This window comes from Bos javanicus, chromosome 18 (genome assembly GCF_032452875.1).
Source record: "Bos javanicus breed banteng chromosome 18, ARS-OSU_banteng_1.0, whole genome shotgun sequence".
In the NCBI taxonomy this organism is placed as follows: domain Eukaryota; kingdom Metazoa; phylum Chordata; class Mammalia; order Artiodactyla; family Bovidae; genus Bos; species Bos javanicus.
The window spans coordinates 18,526,220-18,541,543 of NC_083885.1; the positions used below are offsets into that span (position 1 = coordinate 18,526,220).

The window sequence follows — 15,324 nt, forward strand, 5'->3', positions numbered from 1 at the left end:
AAGGCTGCCATGCTCCCCATTATGTTTCTGGTGCCCCACAAGTGCTCAGAACTTAGGACACTGGGAGGAAAACTCAATTTGTGCAGCATACAGAAGAGATACCCACTACATCTCTGTGCAGTCAACCATTTTCACATGGTTCATTGGCTGGACAACGGAGACCAATTGGTAAAAACCTTTGCCTACCCAGCTAGGTCGAATTGAAAGCTATTTCAGGGCAGATCCCCAGGTTTTGACAAGAATCTCCTTCATGCCACAGTGCCCACTTCATGCCCAGTGAATGGTGGTGACTGGAGAAGGAAGATGACCCCAGAAGCCAGAGGCAGACTCTAAGACACACCGGGCCACCGCAACCATAGAGGCTGGTCTCAGAGAAAGGGCTCAGCCTCTCGAGCCAGACAGGCCTTGATTTGAATCCCAGGGTAAAGCAATCAAGAGAGTAATACCAATATGGCATAGGTGGTTGTGAGCCGTAAGATAATCTCACCGTTGACCTGCCTCAGTCATGTGTGGAGGGCATGAAATGAGCAGTGCCATCACACGCCTGGCATACAGCACGGGACACAGTTGGTGCTTGAGAAATGTTACATTTTGACTGTGGTTCTTCTTCAGTGAGGGTGATGACTATGACCCTGCTGAGGGGTGGTGGGCTGATGGGGAGGAGAGCTCACTGGCGAGGCTGGGAATCAGCAAAGGCCAGAAAAGAGAGCTGGTCAGACAGCCTGCCTAAGAGGAGCTCTCTTATATCTGCCTGTTTCCTAAATTCATTCCCAGGTCCTTTCGTACTGTACAGGCTTAATAAACTTCAGCTTTGTCAATGCTGTGTATGCTGAGTTGCTCAGTCATGTCCAACTCTTTGCGACCCCATGGACTGTAGTCCACCAGGCTCCTCCAGAAGCCTGGCAAAAATCCTGGAGTGGGTTGGGATTTCCCAGGCAAGAATACTGGAGTGGGTTGCCATTTCCTACTCCAGGGGATCTTCCCAACCCAGGGATTGAACCAGCGTCTCCTGCATCTCCTGCAGTGGCAGGTGGATTCTTTACCACTGAGCCATCTGGGAAGCACAGCTACTGTTAGTACAGGCAAAGCACACACAATAGCTGCTCAGTACGTTTAGGTTCTCTGGGTGGCCTCAAACAAACCCTCTCTCTGCCTCAGTCTCCCCGTTTGTAAAATGTCTCTGGTTCTCTGACTAGATGAAGATGCACGTTTCGGTATACTCCCTCCCTTGGCCCCACCAGCATCAGGCCAGACAGCAAAGGCAGAAGGGGCAGAGGAAATGCAGAGAGAGACCACGAAGAGAGCTGATGGGGCTTAGGCTGGAAGCAGAGGGAGGCTTTGCTGGGAGCCCAGCGGACCTGGCCTGGGGCAGTATTTCCCAGTGCCTGCTGTCGCCTCCTCTGAGTGCCCCAGCCCCATCCTGGTCGTTCACATTGGGACATGCCAGGGCCTGGCTTCCCAGGGGCCAGAGGGAGCTCCCGCAGGGGACTTCAAAAGCCCAAATGCCTTTCAGAAAGGAACTAAAACTTTCTGCTTAACCAAAGCCTCCACAGGAGAAGAACAGCCTAGCCCTTTTCTTTTTAAGTCTCTTTATTTTCCAGCCGGCTGGCCTGGTCATTCTCTCTCTCTCTCTCTCTCGCTCTCTCTCTCTTTTTTTTTTTTTCTATTATAAACGGTCCCAGCTGCAACACACAGGGAAAAAAAACCATCTCCCAGGCCTGGGCAGGGGCCGGTTGCATCCGCAGCCGCCTGGCTGGCCTCCTGCGGCAGACAAAGGCGGCTCCAGCCTCCGGCACCCACTGGGAGAGGCACTGGAGCCCCCAGCCTGAGCCAAGGCCACAGCAGGAGCGAGGGGAGGATTCGGGAAGCTTCTGCCAGCACTCCAAACCTTCTCCTGCCCCGGGAAGCAGAGCTGCCATCCGGCCAAGCCAAGGACTTCTGGAGAGCCTGTTCATTAGGGCAGAAAATGAAGGATGGGGCCCCCTTCAACAGTCCCAGAATTCAGGGCTTTAGAATGAAAAGGGCCCTGTGAGATGATCTAGTCCAACCACCCGGCTGGAAAGATGGGGGAACTGATGTCTGGATGGGAATAGACTTGCCCAAGGTTATATTCCCGAGTAATGACAGAGCTGGCCTGAAACCAAGGCTCCCAATTCCGACTTAGGTAGTGAAGAAATGTTCGTTGGGGTGGGGGTGGGGGGATGGGGGAGGGTGGTCACATGAGGAGCCTTAATATCCTGAGGTTACCAGATGGGGTAGGGGTGTCCTTTCACGGACAACCCCAAAACAGACGACCTGGTTTGGCCTCTCCGCTCCTCTGCCTCCCAGCAAGTTATTTCGTTCCTCTGTGCCTCTGTTTCCCCATCTATGAAAAACGGGGTTATGCCAGTACCTGCCCTGTAGGGCTGCCTACAAGAGAATTAAAGGGGCCAGTATGTAAAGCGCTCAGAAGAGTACTCAAAAAAGTCTGCTTCAATTACTTGTAAACGTAAAGATTCATTTTCTTCACCCAATGAAAATTTGTTTGCAACCTCTAGGGTCTGCTCCGTGATGGGCTCTGGATCACATGCTGGGGAATCCAGCAGAAAGGCAAGGCAGAAAGGTCTCTGAGCTATGGAAACGTCCAGTCCAGGGGAAGTAAGAGGACTGATCACTGCGGGTTGTCTTGCCCAGGTCACCCGGCACACCCCAGTTCCTCTGTTCTCCAGGGGGAGAATGTAGCTGGAGTCACAGATTGTTGTCTCCAGAGCAAAACTGACAGGCAGATGAGGCCAGGAGACTGGAGAGCCCAAGGGGATCTGAGAAGACCCTTGCAAAGAGGTGAGACGCTAACCACACAGCTTTGTGTGCCCCTGTTCATGAATGTTGACGAGTTTTAAGTATTTTAATTATGTTTTTAAGTGAGATGGGGCCCGAGGTGGAGAGTTTGTGACTTCCTTTGCCTGGTGGGTCTGATACATCCTCAGAAGAGCCCCGGGCCCCTGCTGCCTCCCAGGTACCATGGAGGCAGAGGTGACACACAGGCAAGAGGGAGCCCTGGTCCCCATGGCGGGGTGGGAGGGGAGGGTGGACAAACTCCCCTCCTCTCTGACCTCCAAACCCCACAGATTTCCCACAAACTTGGCCTCAGATCAAAGGAGCGGGGCCATGGGGGTGAGGGTTCAGAAGCATTCTCCCCTTGGCCTAAGGCAGGAACAAGCTACCCCCCTTGCCACACCTTTTCCTCGAGTGACCCACTCCCAAGGCCCAACCAGGACATCCTGCAGAGAGCTCTTCCTTCAGTGCCCATGTTGATGCCCACATGCTGTGATTATCTCCCTTTATAGGTGAGAACAGAGGCTCAGAGAGGCTGTGTCACTCACTGGTCTAAGGTCACACGGCCCTTAAGGGACAGAGCCAGGATGGAAATCCAGGTGGACTTCCTTCCAAAGCTGGACGCTTTCCATTGCACGGTCAGTTAATTTCAGTTTCTACACCTTGCCTGAAGCGGAGTGTTGACGTGTTGATTTTAGATAGATAGATGTTTAGAAAGACATAGATAGGCAGATACAGAGATAAAGATGGTATCTGGGAACTTCAGACAATTGTATCAGGTGTCAAGTTTGTGGAGAGGGATTGAATGTGTTAGTCACTCAGTGGTGTCCTATTCTTTGCGATCCCATAGACTGTAGCTTTCCAGGCTCCTCAGGAATACTCCAGGCAAGAAGACTGTAGGTTGCCTTCTCTCCTTCCCCTAAATCTTCATCAACTCCTAAATCCTTTTGTTTTAATTTTTAACTAGGGAAAATTCCAAATAAGCTGAAAATAATATAGGAGATATCCATATGCCCCCAATACTTATAAAATTCACCGCTTTGGAGAGGGGACGGTCTTTGATAGGGACAACTGATGTTTGTGCGATCTTACTCAAATGTAGCTTCAAGTCAGATGTCCTACGTACCCTCTGCCCTCTCCAACTAGACCTTCTTGAATGGATGGATGCTTGCTTACTCAGTCGTGCCCAACTCTTTGGGACCCTATGGACTGTAGTCTGCCAGGTTCCTCTATCCATGGGATTTCCCAGGCAAAAATGCTGGAGTGGGTTGTCATTTCCCACACCAGGGGATCCTCCTGACCCAGGGATCAAACCCGCATCTTCTGTGTCTCCTGCATGGCAGGCAGATTCTTTACCCACTGAACTGTCGGGTAAGCCCTTAACTAGACTCAAGTCGCTCTTCTTTAAAAATGCTGCTACATGGTCAAGGGGGCTCCCTGGGTAACCAGCAGGGCTGGACAAGCTTCCATTATATAGGTATTCACACTTCAGGAGGGCAGCTCCAGGGGCTTTAGCTGAAATATGGGATTTTGAAGACCTCAGCACCATCTGACCCCAGGGGAGGGACCTTGTGAACAGGCAGTGGAGGTGGCAAGGGCTGCATTTTGCAAGGATGCCATCTGAAGCTCAAGACCAAAGCTCTGCTCTCTTTTTCCCTTCCCTCTCCCTGCTTGCCTGCTGCTTGCATTGGAAGAGTGGGTGCAGAAAGGAAGGGGCCCCTTCAGAGGGAGGGGCTGGGAGGCCAGAGTGAAAGTAAATGCCGCTCAGTCTTGTCCAACTCTTTACCATTCCATGGACTGTAGCCCACCAGGCTCCTCTGTCCATGGGATTTCCCAGGCAAGAATACTGGAGTGGGCAGCCATTCCCTTCTCCAGGGGGCTCTTCCTGACCCAGGAATCGAACTGGGGTCTTCTGCATTGCAGGTAGATTCTTTACCAGCTGAGCCAGCAGGGAAGCCCTGGGAGGGCAAAGCTCCTGACGAGAGGAAAGGGGCCAGGTTGTGCCTAACCACCCAGGGAGAGGGCTGCAGGGCCCTGGGAGGCCAGCTGCTCTACCTGCTCCGCTGGGGCCTCAGGGTGCTGGTGGGCTCCTGCAGGGAGGGAGCAGAGACAGCCAGCAGGGCATCTGGGAGTTGAAAGGGAGTGATCTCAGGTCACTTTGGGGATGACAGGCAAGTTGGCATATCCAGGCATGATGAACAGCCTGCCGATCATGGAGGTCTGTCCACCGGGTCAAGGTGGTAGACTCTGGCTCTTGTGTTTAGGCGTCTTTCAACATCCAGAAACATGCACAGAAAGACACACACCTCTGGGGGACTTTCCTCATGCCAATGTATCTGTCAAGCCAATCCCAAGGTTTGGGGAAATCTAAAGCTAGGAATGCTTCCTCTTCTCTTAGGCAGGTCCTTGGCCTCACTTGGTCTTGCAGCAAAGCCACAGAGTGGAAGTAGGGGGATGAAAACCACAGCAACAACAATGTATTTGTTTTTGTTTAATGTGTCTTTCCCACTTGATTATAAGCTCCATGAGGACAAGGACCTTTTGTATCTTCTTTACTGCCTGTCCTAAAGCAAGAGCCTAAAGCAAGTGCCTAAAGCAAGCCTAGCACAGCCTGCTGCTGCTGCTGCTCAGTCGCTTCAGTCGTGTCCAACTCTGTGCAACCCCATAGACGGCAGCCCACCAGGCTCCCCCGTCCCTGGGATTCTCCAGCAAGAACACTGGAGTGGGTTGCCATTTCCTTCTCCAATGCGTGAAAGTGAAAAGTGAAAGTGAAAAGTGAAAGCAAAGTTGCTCACTCGTGTCAGACTCTTCACGACCCCTTGGACCACAGCCTACCAGGCTCCTCCATCCTTGGGATTCTCCAGGCAAGAGTACTGGACTAGAACAGCCTAGGCACTAAAATACTTACTCTGGGTAAACAATGCAATTTTACCCTCCCAGAAGTCGGGGGTGGGTAGACAGTTGTTCTCTTTCCCTAACCGGCTCAACTTTTAGCCAGTTTCCCAGAGAAGAAGGACGTCCCATCTTATCTCTCTTCTGAGGCTCTGTTGAAACCCCTGAACTTCCCACACCCCAGACAAATTAACTGCCTAGCTTGGAACTGTGGATAATGTTGCTATTACATGATCATAAAGACTGAATAAGAAACACTATAATTGAAACTACAGAATTCCAGAAAGAAAATTACCCACAGACCCACCCAAGATTAAAGCAATGTTTTCTTTCGTCTACAACACAAGCTTCTCATTGTCCATGTACAAATTAGCTTTCACAGATTTACAATTGTAGCCTATAGAAACATTAAGTCACATATTTTCCATCAACATTAGCCAGTGTATACTCTCTTGGTTTTGCTGTTGACCAAGTTAATTTCTCCTTTATTATCTACCTCTTTCTAGTCTCCACTTCCAAAGCTGGTAATCTGGTGTGTAGCCTTCAGAAGGATGCTCCATGCTTACAGGTCATATGCAAAGAAAAAGTACCTACATGGGAAGAGGCAGGACTGCTGTTAGCATCAAAATGTGCATCACATCATAGACACGGAACATTTGTGCACCTCTGGCTCTCCTTACTTAACCATATACCATGGAAGTCCTCCAGGGCACTTAGAACAAAGCCAACTCATCCTTTTTCACAATCACATAATATTCCACGTGTAGACATATCACAGCTTAACCTTTCATCTTGGAAGTAAATGTTTCCAGGTTTTTATCACTTCAAAAAACATAAGTATCCTTGTATATTTATCCTTAGGTCCCAGGATGGAATCTCAGGAGTCTGGTTGCTGGACAGAGGCTATGGTTTTTGTTTTGTTTATGAATCAGAGCTAAGTGACATCACCCATTTTTAATTTTGCTCATCTGATGGGCATTAAAAGGCATTTCATGTGGCTCTTACTCGCATTTTTCTGAAACCAGATACAAACTTCTTTGCATGTTTTTGGCTGTTTTGGTTTCCTTTTCTGTAAAATGTCTGGTTGTACCCTTACACTCTTCGAGGAGCTCTGTGACCTCGCACATATCTCACTGCATCATAATTATTTATGTTCCAGAATGCTGTGAGCTCCACCTGGAAAGATCTGTGTCTTATTCCTAGCAACAACACCAGCGTCGAGCACACAGCAGGACTTCAGGAAACACCAGATGAAGGAAGGAGCCTCTACCAGCTGTGGGAGACTCCATTATGCAGCCCTCAAGCCCAATCACCTGGGCAGCCTGGTGTGTCCTCCCAGGATGCGGACCTGTATGTGTTCCTATCCTGGGTTATTTGTCTGTTTCTCGGAGCTGACTGATAGAAACTTTTCACTTGGACTTTCGGAGAGCCCCTTGGAAAAGCCAAGTGGAATATCATTGTGAGTGCTCCCAAAGAGCCTGGCTGTATCCTTGTTCCTCTTTCCTTCAGGGGATGAAGGTCCATCCCCCTCCCTCCTCCACCCCACAACACCTCTGCCATGGAGCACCTGGCCCAGGAACATCAAATTCTTCTCAGGAAGCCATTGTCACACTTCTGTCTGCTGTGAGTGAGTGGGTCAGAGTGGGAAGGAAGGTATGGGGCCCCCCCCAGTGATGGCCCCAAGTTGCCTCCCCCCAACCACTGGCCCCAGGACCTGCTCACATAGTTTGGCAACATAAAAAGAGTCCACTTGAACCAGGTGTGTGAATGACTTGCCTAAAGGAAGGCTATTGTGGGCAGCCAGTCTGGGCAGCCAGTCTGATTCTTTGTTTCCCCTTGAGAAGGGTGAACAAGGGAAATCTGCCCCCCTTTGATCTCCAAAAGAAACATCTGCTTTAATTAGTGGGGACCCCCAGGTCCAGTTTAGGAATGTTGAAGTCACACCCCATTTTTGCCTGAGGCCAAACTCATTCATACAACTTATTGTGCAACTATTATGTCCCAGGCGCTGGGGAAACACTAAAGATCAAACAAGCAAAAATCTCTGCACCTGTGGCACTGACAGTTGTCACAACTACTTAACTACTTCGTAGCGTGAAAGCAGCCACGGACAATATGAAAAGGGCGTGGCGGTGCTCCAGTACAGCTTTCTTTATGGACACTGAATTTGAATCCCATGGCATTTTCATGCATCTTGAAATATTAATCTTCTTTTGTCCCCATCCCCTGCACCACTATTTAAAAATATACAAACCATTCTGAGCTTGAGGGAGGGCATGTAAAAACAGGTGGTGCCAGCCCCTATTCTAAATAATAAACACTGAAACTCACACAGCAAATGTAAGTGCCAGGACTGTTCTCGTGTTTATGTAAATTAACTCATTTCATTCTCATAATAACCCTGGAAGGTCTGTCACTGCCATTGACTCTGCTAAACAGAAAAAAAGAGGCGCATAGTAGGGGGGGCTGTTGTACAACTGTGGGGTCAGGATTTGAATCCAGAATCCAGAGTGGATGCCCTTCTGCACTATTCTTTACCTCCTCTTGCAAACCCTCAACAAACTAATACGCAGTTGTCTATATACCTACTATGCGTACAAAGAAAGGTATAGCCGCTAAACGTACAATAAAGGAATGAAACGCTAAAGTTCATGAGACAGGTGTTAGCATCCCCACTTGGAGGGGATGTCATCGACTTGAGGGTCTCACTCTTTCCCCTTTGTTTCTTCCCTTTGCCCACATTCCCCTGCAAACAACCCCCACCCGCCCTGCTCCTCAGCCTTCTCCATGTACTGGCCACATTTCAACTTGGATTCCACAGCCAGAGTGATGCTGGCATCGTTTCCCAGCTACTTGAGGGGGTAAGATTCAGAGTTAAACAGCCCCAGGAGAGAGACAGACTAGGGAGCTTAGGGTCCCGAGAAAGCCTTTTGGGGGACGGATATGGAAGGGTGAGGGGATCGGTGGACCTCAAAAAGAACCTTTTCCTTGATGCAGGGAAACCTCAGTCTACCCCAACAAAGAGAGAGCCTCCTCCGCCAGGTCTTTACGGAGGAGGGGGAAGCAGGTGAGTATTCCGTGATTCTCAGCGCGTGGGGGAAATGCTTCTGGCATTAAACAAAGCCTTTTTATATTTAAACTGCCAGCCCAGGATTTTCAGAGAAGTTTCCCCAAGTGTGACTGAGGGTGTGTGCACACACAAAAATAATACACCGACGGATAAACACAGTTGGAGGCAGAAACACGTGCCCACGTGCAAAAACCCCAGCTAGGTCTAAACACCGCCACGACCGCCACGAGCCACGTGCCCCTCGGCGGCAGCGACAGGGGACGCTTTTGCACGCCCGGCTGCAGGGCGGGCCTAGGGAGTCGGTTCCACCAGGAATTCCAGAGCCACGGGGGGTGGGAGGAGAAGGAAGCCGCCGCCGCAGGGGAGGAGGCGGGGAGAGGAGGGGCGCCCCAGAGAGCTGGGAGAGCAGGGCAAGGGGCCAGGGGGCCGGGTGGATAGAGGTCGCGGAGGAGGGGCAGGAGATGGAGGCCCCGGCCCCCCACTGAGGGGCCGCCCAGCTGGTGGGGTGGGGGAGGGAAGGCCTGGCAGCGGGAGGCCAGAGCCAGATCCCAGGGTCGGGGGGCAAACGCAGCGGGCGGGGACCGAGAGGGGGCTGCGCGGGGGGAGGGGAGGGGTCTAGGTGCAGCCTGGCCGGCGCGGGGCTGGGACCGCAGCTCAGGGTCGCTGGGAGCCGAGCCCCAGAGACCTGATCTTACGCTTCTGGGCAGGCGGCTGGAGATGCAGGGAGCGACAACCAGTGGTCACTGGACGGGCGCCGCCCGCCGTAGCTTGACCGTGGGCGGTGACTCCGCAGGACCTTAAGTTCCTCTCTTTCTCCCTAGGGTCGGAGAAATCAACCCATGGAGACCTCGCTGGCTAGGTTCACTGGGATACAAGGGCTCACCACCCGCATAAGCCAGGAGACTTGCCTAAGATGTTTTTGTTTGTTTTAATGCGAGTCCCTTAAGCTGGGAATCTGGTTCCTTTGGTTTAGGGGAGCACAGAAGTGCAAAAGTCGGGCCCTAGTTTAAAAAGAGACTGGAAAAGCCTGATTAGAGTTTGGTCTTGGAGACAATCTGTGTCATCTCCACACCCTGACTATGAACCCAGCTCTTCTCTCTGTTACTTGCCTATCTGTCCAGCCCCTGAGGGCATCTCCCACCCTACTCTTGGGGGTCAGATATCCTTCTGTCCTAAGGTCTGAAACTAGCTCTGATCCTCCCAGCCCATGTCTCTCTGAGGGAATCACACTACCTGACCCTCAGTTTTCTCATCAGTCAAATGGGCAGATTATCTCTACTCTCTGAGACTGCCGGAGGATTCCCTAGGGCAGTGCCTACCCTCCACACACTTGGAAGCTTGGACTTGAGTCAGTCCATGCCTCACCTCCAAATCAGTTTGAGTGAACTTGGGTATTCACAACAAAAAGAGAGCTTTGGCCAACACATCATGATACCTAGCTCTGGGAATTTCTCCCCAGACTTCACTGGTAGCCAGAGGTGGGGCTGGGACACCAGTCCCACAGCCTCCAACTCAGGGCAACCTTCCATCGTCTCAGCAGATGAACTTGTTTTCCAAGGCTAGTTTCAAGGTAGTATGTCGAAAGCAGCTACCAATTGCTTTTTCACCCTGCATGCCATCTATGTGCCAAGACCTTTCCACGAATGAATCCTTCCTACCTTGTCCACAAGCCCCATTGGTCCGATCTCTAAGCAGAGGCTCAGCGGTGAAGTGATGTAACTTACCCAGGTCGCCAGCCGGGCATGGCAGAGACAGGACTCAGCCTTTCATCTGGTGCCTGTTGTGCATTGGGGTGCCCCACCCCAGACCTTAAATCAGAATCTCTGGGAGGAGGGGGAGGAGGGTCAGCTTTTTCCTAATCCTCAGGTGATTTTGGTGTATAACGCAGATGAACCACAGCACTAAATGTCAGAAGATTTTCCAGTCCAAAGTTAGCAAGCAGGAGTCCCTGGTATGTTTTCTTTGGCCCTCACAGTGTTTCATAAACTTTTGAATTCATTGCTAGCAGGTAAAAATCAGGAAATTTTACACCAAAATCCAGATTCTTCACTTCTCCAACCATTGGAGAACTAGACCACGTAGAATGCATGTATACAAGGCAGCCAGAGATATAGTTGACTGGAGCAGAGAGACAGCATGGAGCTGCTTCAGGCCTGGCACAAGCGCCCAGTTCACTCCATCACACGGGCTATGTTCCCTCTCTGACTTCACTCATTGCACTGATGGGGAACCGGATGTCAGAGGGGCAGGGGATCGTCTGGATACCCACAGGTCAGGCTCAAGAGACAGAGCTGGGACTGGAAAGAAACCAGGTCTCCCAGCTTTCAGTCCTGTGCTCATCCCTGACCCCACACACAGTCTTGAGTCATTTTCAGATGAGGCCACTGTGGGTGTGAAAGACACCCCTTAATCCTTTGGAAGCAGAAGTGATGTGTTTGTACATCCGCCTGGGAAGGCCTTGCTCTGAGCACCCTCAGCCAGGTGCCTATTTCATGACTCAAAAGCTTGCAGGATAACAGTGTAACTCAGAGACTCCAGCAAATGAGTCCGCTTCTACATAGATCATTTAAATATCCTGATAATAGCAGGTAGGTACATTGCAAGCTGGATTCAGCTACCTGTTGGGAACTGTCAGGGGTCTGAGTGGAAATCCCTAAGTGGAAGGTAATGTTATGGGGTGGGAGCTGGGGCAGAGGAAACAGAGGCCTGGGTGAAGATGGAGAGTCTGATTCATGTTCTCAGCCGCTTAGAATGAGGGAGTAGGCAGAGGTCTCCTCTCCCATCCTACAGAAGGGCAAACGGAGGCTGGAACTGACTTAGAAAGCAGCAGGTGAGAGCTAGAGACACCTTGGGACCTGAACACTTTCAGGGTGGCAGGTGAGTTTCATCTCATGTGCCATCCGTGATTGTTTGGTACTGCTGCCCAAGGCATGGGGTCTCCAGGTGGGTCCATGGAGGAATTGGGGCCCTCTACAGGATTTTAGAGGGAAAGGACCAACTGAGGCCAGAGAGCTCGTTCTGCAGGCTGAGAGAAGGGCCAAGACTGGTGAAGAACCGTCCCAGCTCTTCAGGCCAAAGACGATGGCGCTAGGACAAAGATAGGGTGTACAAGAAGACCCAGGGACCCCCTCACCCCAGCCCAGGCCAGGTTACAGGGATCTGAGGGTGGTCAGTTGAGATTGATGTCTTCTATCTTTCCATGTCATCCTGGGAGCAGCTTAACCCTGTCTTGGTCCTCAGCTCTCCTTCAAGGAAAAATAAAGGCACAGCCTTCAAAATGCCCAAAGCCGAGGTGGGTGAGGGGGCAGGAGGCACACAAAGAGCCCGGGCCTATTACAGTCTGTGACCTAGAGAACCAGGTCCCACTTGCAGGCCTTGGGGGCTGGAAGGCTGGCAGGGGACCCTCCAAGCAGGCCGGATTTCCTCAGTTTTCTCAGCTCTGCTATAAACCACTGCACCTCACCTGTCTGGAGCTAGTGCCCTGTGTTTTCATATCCTGAGCTCCCTCAGGGCTCACCAGCTCACTGTCCATGGTGGCTGCAATCGCTGATGACCGTGACATCCTTTGTTTATTGATATGGCAGGAAATACCCCATTTCTCAGAACACAGAGGCCCCCATTTTAATTGTACACTACAGGCTATTTCAATTTGGAGAACTCAGCAGTGGCCACAGGACTGCCACTGGAAAAGGACCACTGGACCACAGGAAAAGGTCAGTTTTCATTCCAATTCCAAAGAAAGGCAATGCCAAAGAATGCTCAAACTACCGCACAATTGCACTCATCTCACACGCTAGTAAAGTAACGCTTAAAATTCTCCAAGCCAGGCTTCAGCAATACGTGAACCATGAACTTCCAGATGTTCAAGCTGGTTTTAGAAAAGGCAGAGGAACCAGAGATCAAATTGCCAACATCCGCTGGATCATCGAAAAAGCAAGAGAGTTCCAGAAAAACATCTATTTCTGCTTTATTGACTATGCCAAAGCCTTTGACCGTGTGGATCACAATAACTGTGGAAAATTCTGAAAGAGATGGGAATACCAGACCACCTGACCTGCCTCTTGAGAAACCTGTATGTAGGTCAGGAAGCAACAGTTAGAACTGGACATGGAACAACAGACTGGTTCCAAATAGGAAAAGGAGTACATCAAGGCTGTATATTGTCACCCTGTTTATTTAATTTCTATGCAGAGTACATCATGAGAAACGCTGGGCTGAAGGAAGCACAATCTGGAATCCAGATTGCCGGGAGAAATATCAATAACCTCAGATATGCAGATGACACCACCCTTAGGACAGAAAGTGAAGAAGAACTAAAGAGCCTCTTGATGAAAGTGAAAGAGGAGAGTGAAAAAGTTGGCCTAAAGCTTGACATTCAGAAAATGAAGATCATGGCATCTGGTCCCATCACTTCATGGGAAATAGATGGGGAAACAGTGGAAACAGTGTCAGACTTTATTTTTCTGGGCTCCAAAATCACTGCAGATGGTGACTGCAGCCATGAAATAAAAAAGACGCTTACTCCTTGGGAGGAAAGTTATGACCAACCTTGATAGCATATTAAAAAGCAGAGACATTACTTTGCCAACAAAGGTCCATGTAGTCAAGGCTATGGTTTTTCCTGTGGTCATGTATGGATGTGAGAGTTGGACTGTGAAGAAAGCTGAGTGCTGAAGAATTGATGCTTTTGAACTGTGGTGTTGGAGAAGACTCTTGAGAGTCCCTTGGATTGCAAGGAGATCCAACCAGTCCATCCTAAAGGAGATCAGTCCTGGGTGTCCATTGGAAAGACTGATATTGAAGCTGAAACTCCAGTACTTTGGCCACCTGATGTGAAGAGCTGACTCATTTGAAAAGATCCTGATGCTGGGAAAGATTGAGGACAGGAGGAGAAGGGGACAACAGAGGATGAGATGGTTGAATGGCATCACCGACTCAATGGACATGGGTTTGGGTGGACTCCGGGAGTTGGTGATGCTGCGGTTCATGGGGTCGCAAGGAGTCGGACACGACTGAGCGACTGAACTGAACTGAACAGGGCTTCCTAGGTGGTGCTGGTGGTAAAGAACCTCCCTGCCAATGCAGGAGACATAAGAGATGCTGGTTAGATCCCTGGGTTGGGAAGATTCTCTGGAGAAGGAAATGGTACCCTACTCCAGTATTCTTGCCTAGAAAATTCCATGGACAGAGAAGCCTGGCAGGCTGCAATCCATGGTGTCGTAGAGAGTTGGACACGACTGGGCGACTGAATACGCACCAGAAACCACTGCACTGAGAGCGGAGGTTACAGTTAGGCCCCATGGAGGATGCAGGAAATATATTTTGGACCACCCCTTAACAGGCAAAGAGACAGATCAAGGTCAATTCTAGACACAGATCTCACCAGTGAGGGCCACAGATCCCCTGATAGGTCCCTTGAAGTCCTCCTTGTCCTACTGGTCTCTGGGCTCTGAGGTCAGGTTGACTCCTGGCTGGTACAGACCCGTGCCCAGGACAGTAGACGACTCAGAGTCAAGAGGCTCTGTCCCCTCCCAGGACCCCAGGTGCAGTGTCACCTCCTTCTGGGACTGCCTGGTATGTGAGCCAGAGGATGCAATACAGGAAGAACAGGGCTCTCCTCCCAGCCCTGCTGCTTCCCTGCTGTGTCATTGGGCAGGTTGCTCTCGACCTCACTGCCCCTGCCCCACCCGCTACACAGAGCTGCAGTGATGGGCAAGGAGAAACGATCCGGAGACCTTAGGCTGAGTGCAACCTGAGCCTGGTTCCCAAATATCCGCAGAGGCCTGTATTCAGAGCCGTGGTGCTCCTGCACACGAGACAAGGCCCGGCCCCAAAGACAGGCTCAGTGTGTGGCAGAGAAGGCAAACCCCAAACAGATGGTTTTCATAGTGTGCGAGCATACTTCCGGTAGTATGGCAGACTGAGTCGCAGAGGTGGCCGTTGTGCGCTCTGGGCTGCAGACAGGGTAGGAAGGGAGCCAGCCGCAGAGTAGAGTTTGCTCAGTCACTTGTGTCATACCATATAACTAACATGTGACAGATAACTACCACGTGACCCAGCAACCCCACTCTGGGCACATACCCTGAGAAAACCATAATTCAAAACGACACATGTACCCCAGTGTTCACTGCAGCACTGTTTACATGGCCAGGACATGGAAGCAACCTAAATGTCCCTCGACAGATGAATGGATAAAGATGATGATGTGCATATATTCAATGGAATACTACTCAGCCATAAAAATAAATGAGATTGGGTCATTTGTAGAGATGTGGATGAACCTAGAGTCTGTCATACAGAGTGAAGTAAGTCAGAAAGAGAAAAGAAATATTGTATATTGACACATCTATGTGAAGTCTGGGGAAATGGTATAAATGACCCTACTTGCAGGGCAGGAATAGAGACGCAGATGTAGAGAATGGACGTGTGTCACAGAGGAGGAGGAGGAGGATGGGACACACTGGGAGATGAGCACGGACATATACACACCACCGTGTGTGACACAGATCACTAGTGGGAGGCTGCTGTGTAGCACAGGGAGCTCAGCT

General features: G+C 50.7%; 1 long non-coding RNA gene across 1 annotated transcript; it reads right to left on the bottom strand.

The window, feature by feature from the left end:
• Window positions 1–5,947: 5,947 nt before the first annotated feature.
• Window positions 5,948–6,814, bottom strand: LOC133230148 (uncharacterized). Its single transcript, XR_009730763.1, has 2 exons — window positions 6,712–6,814; window positions 5,948–6,296 (listed from the first exon to the last, which is right to left on the bottom strand). It is a non-coding gene; the product is annotated as an uncharacterized LOC133230148 (long non-coding RNA).
• Window positions 6,815–15,324: the final 8,510 nt, after the last annotated feature.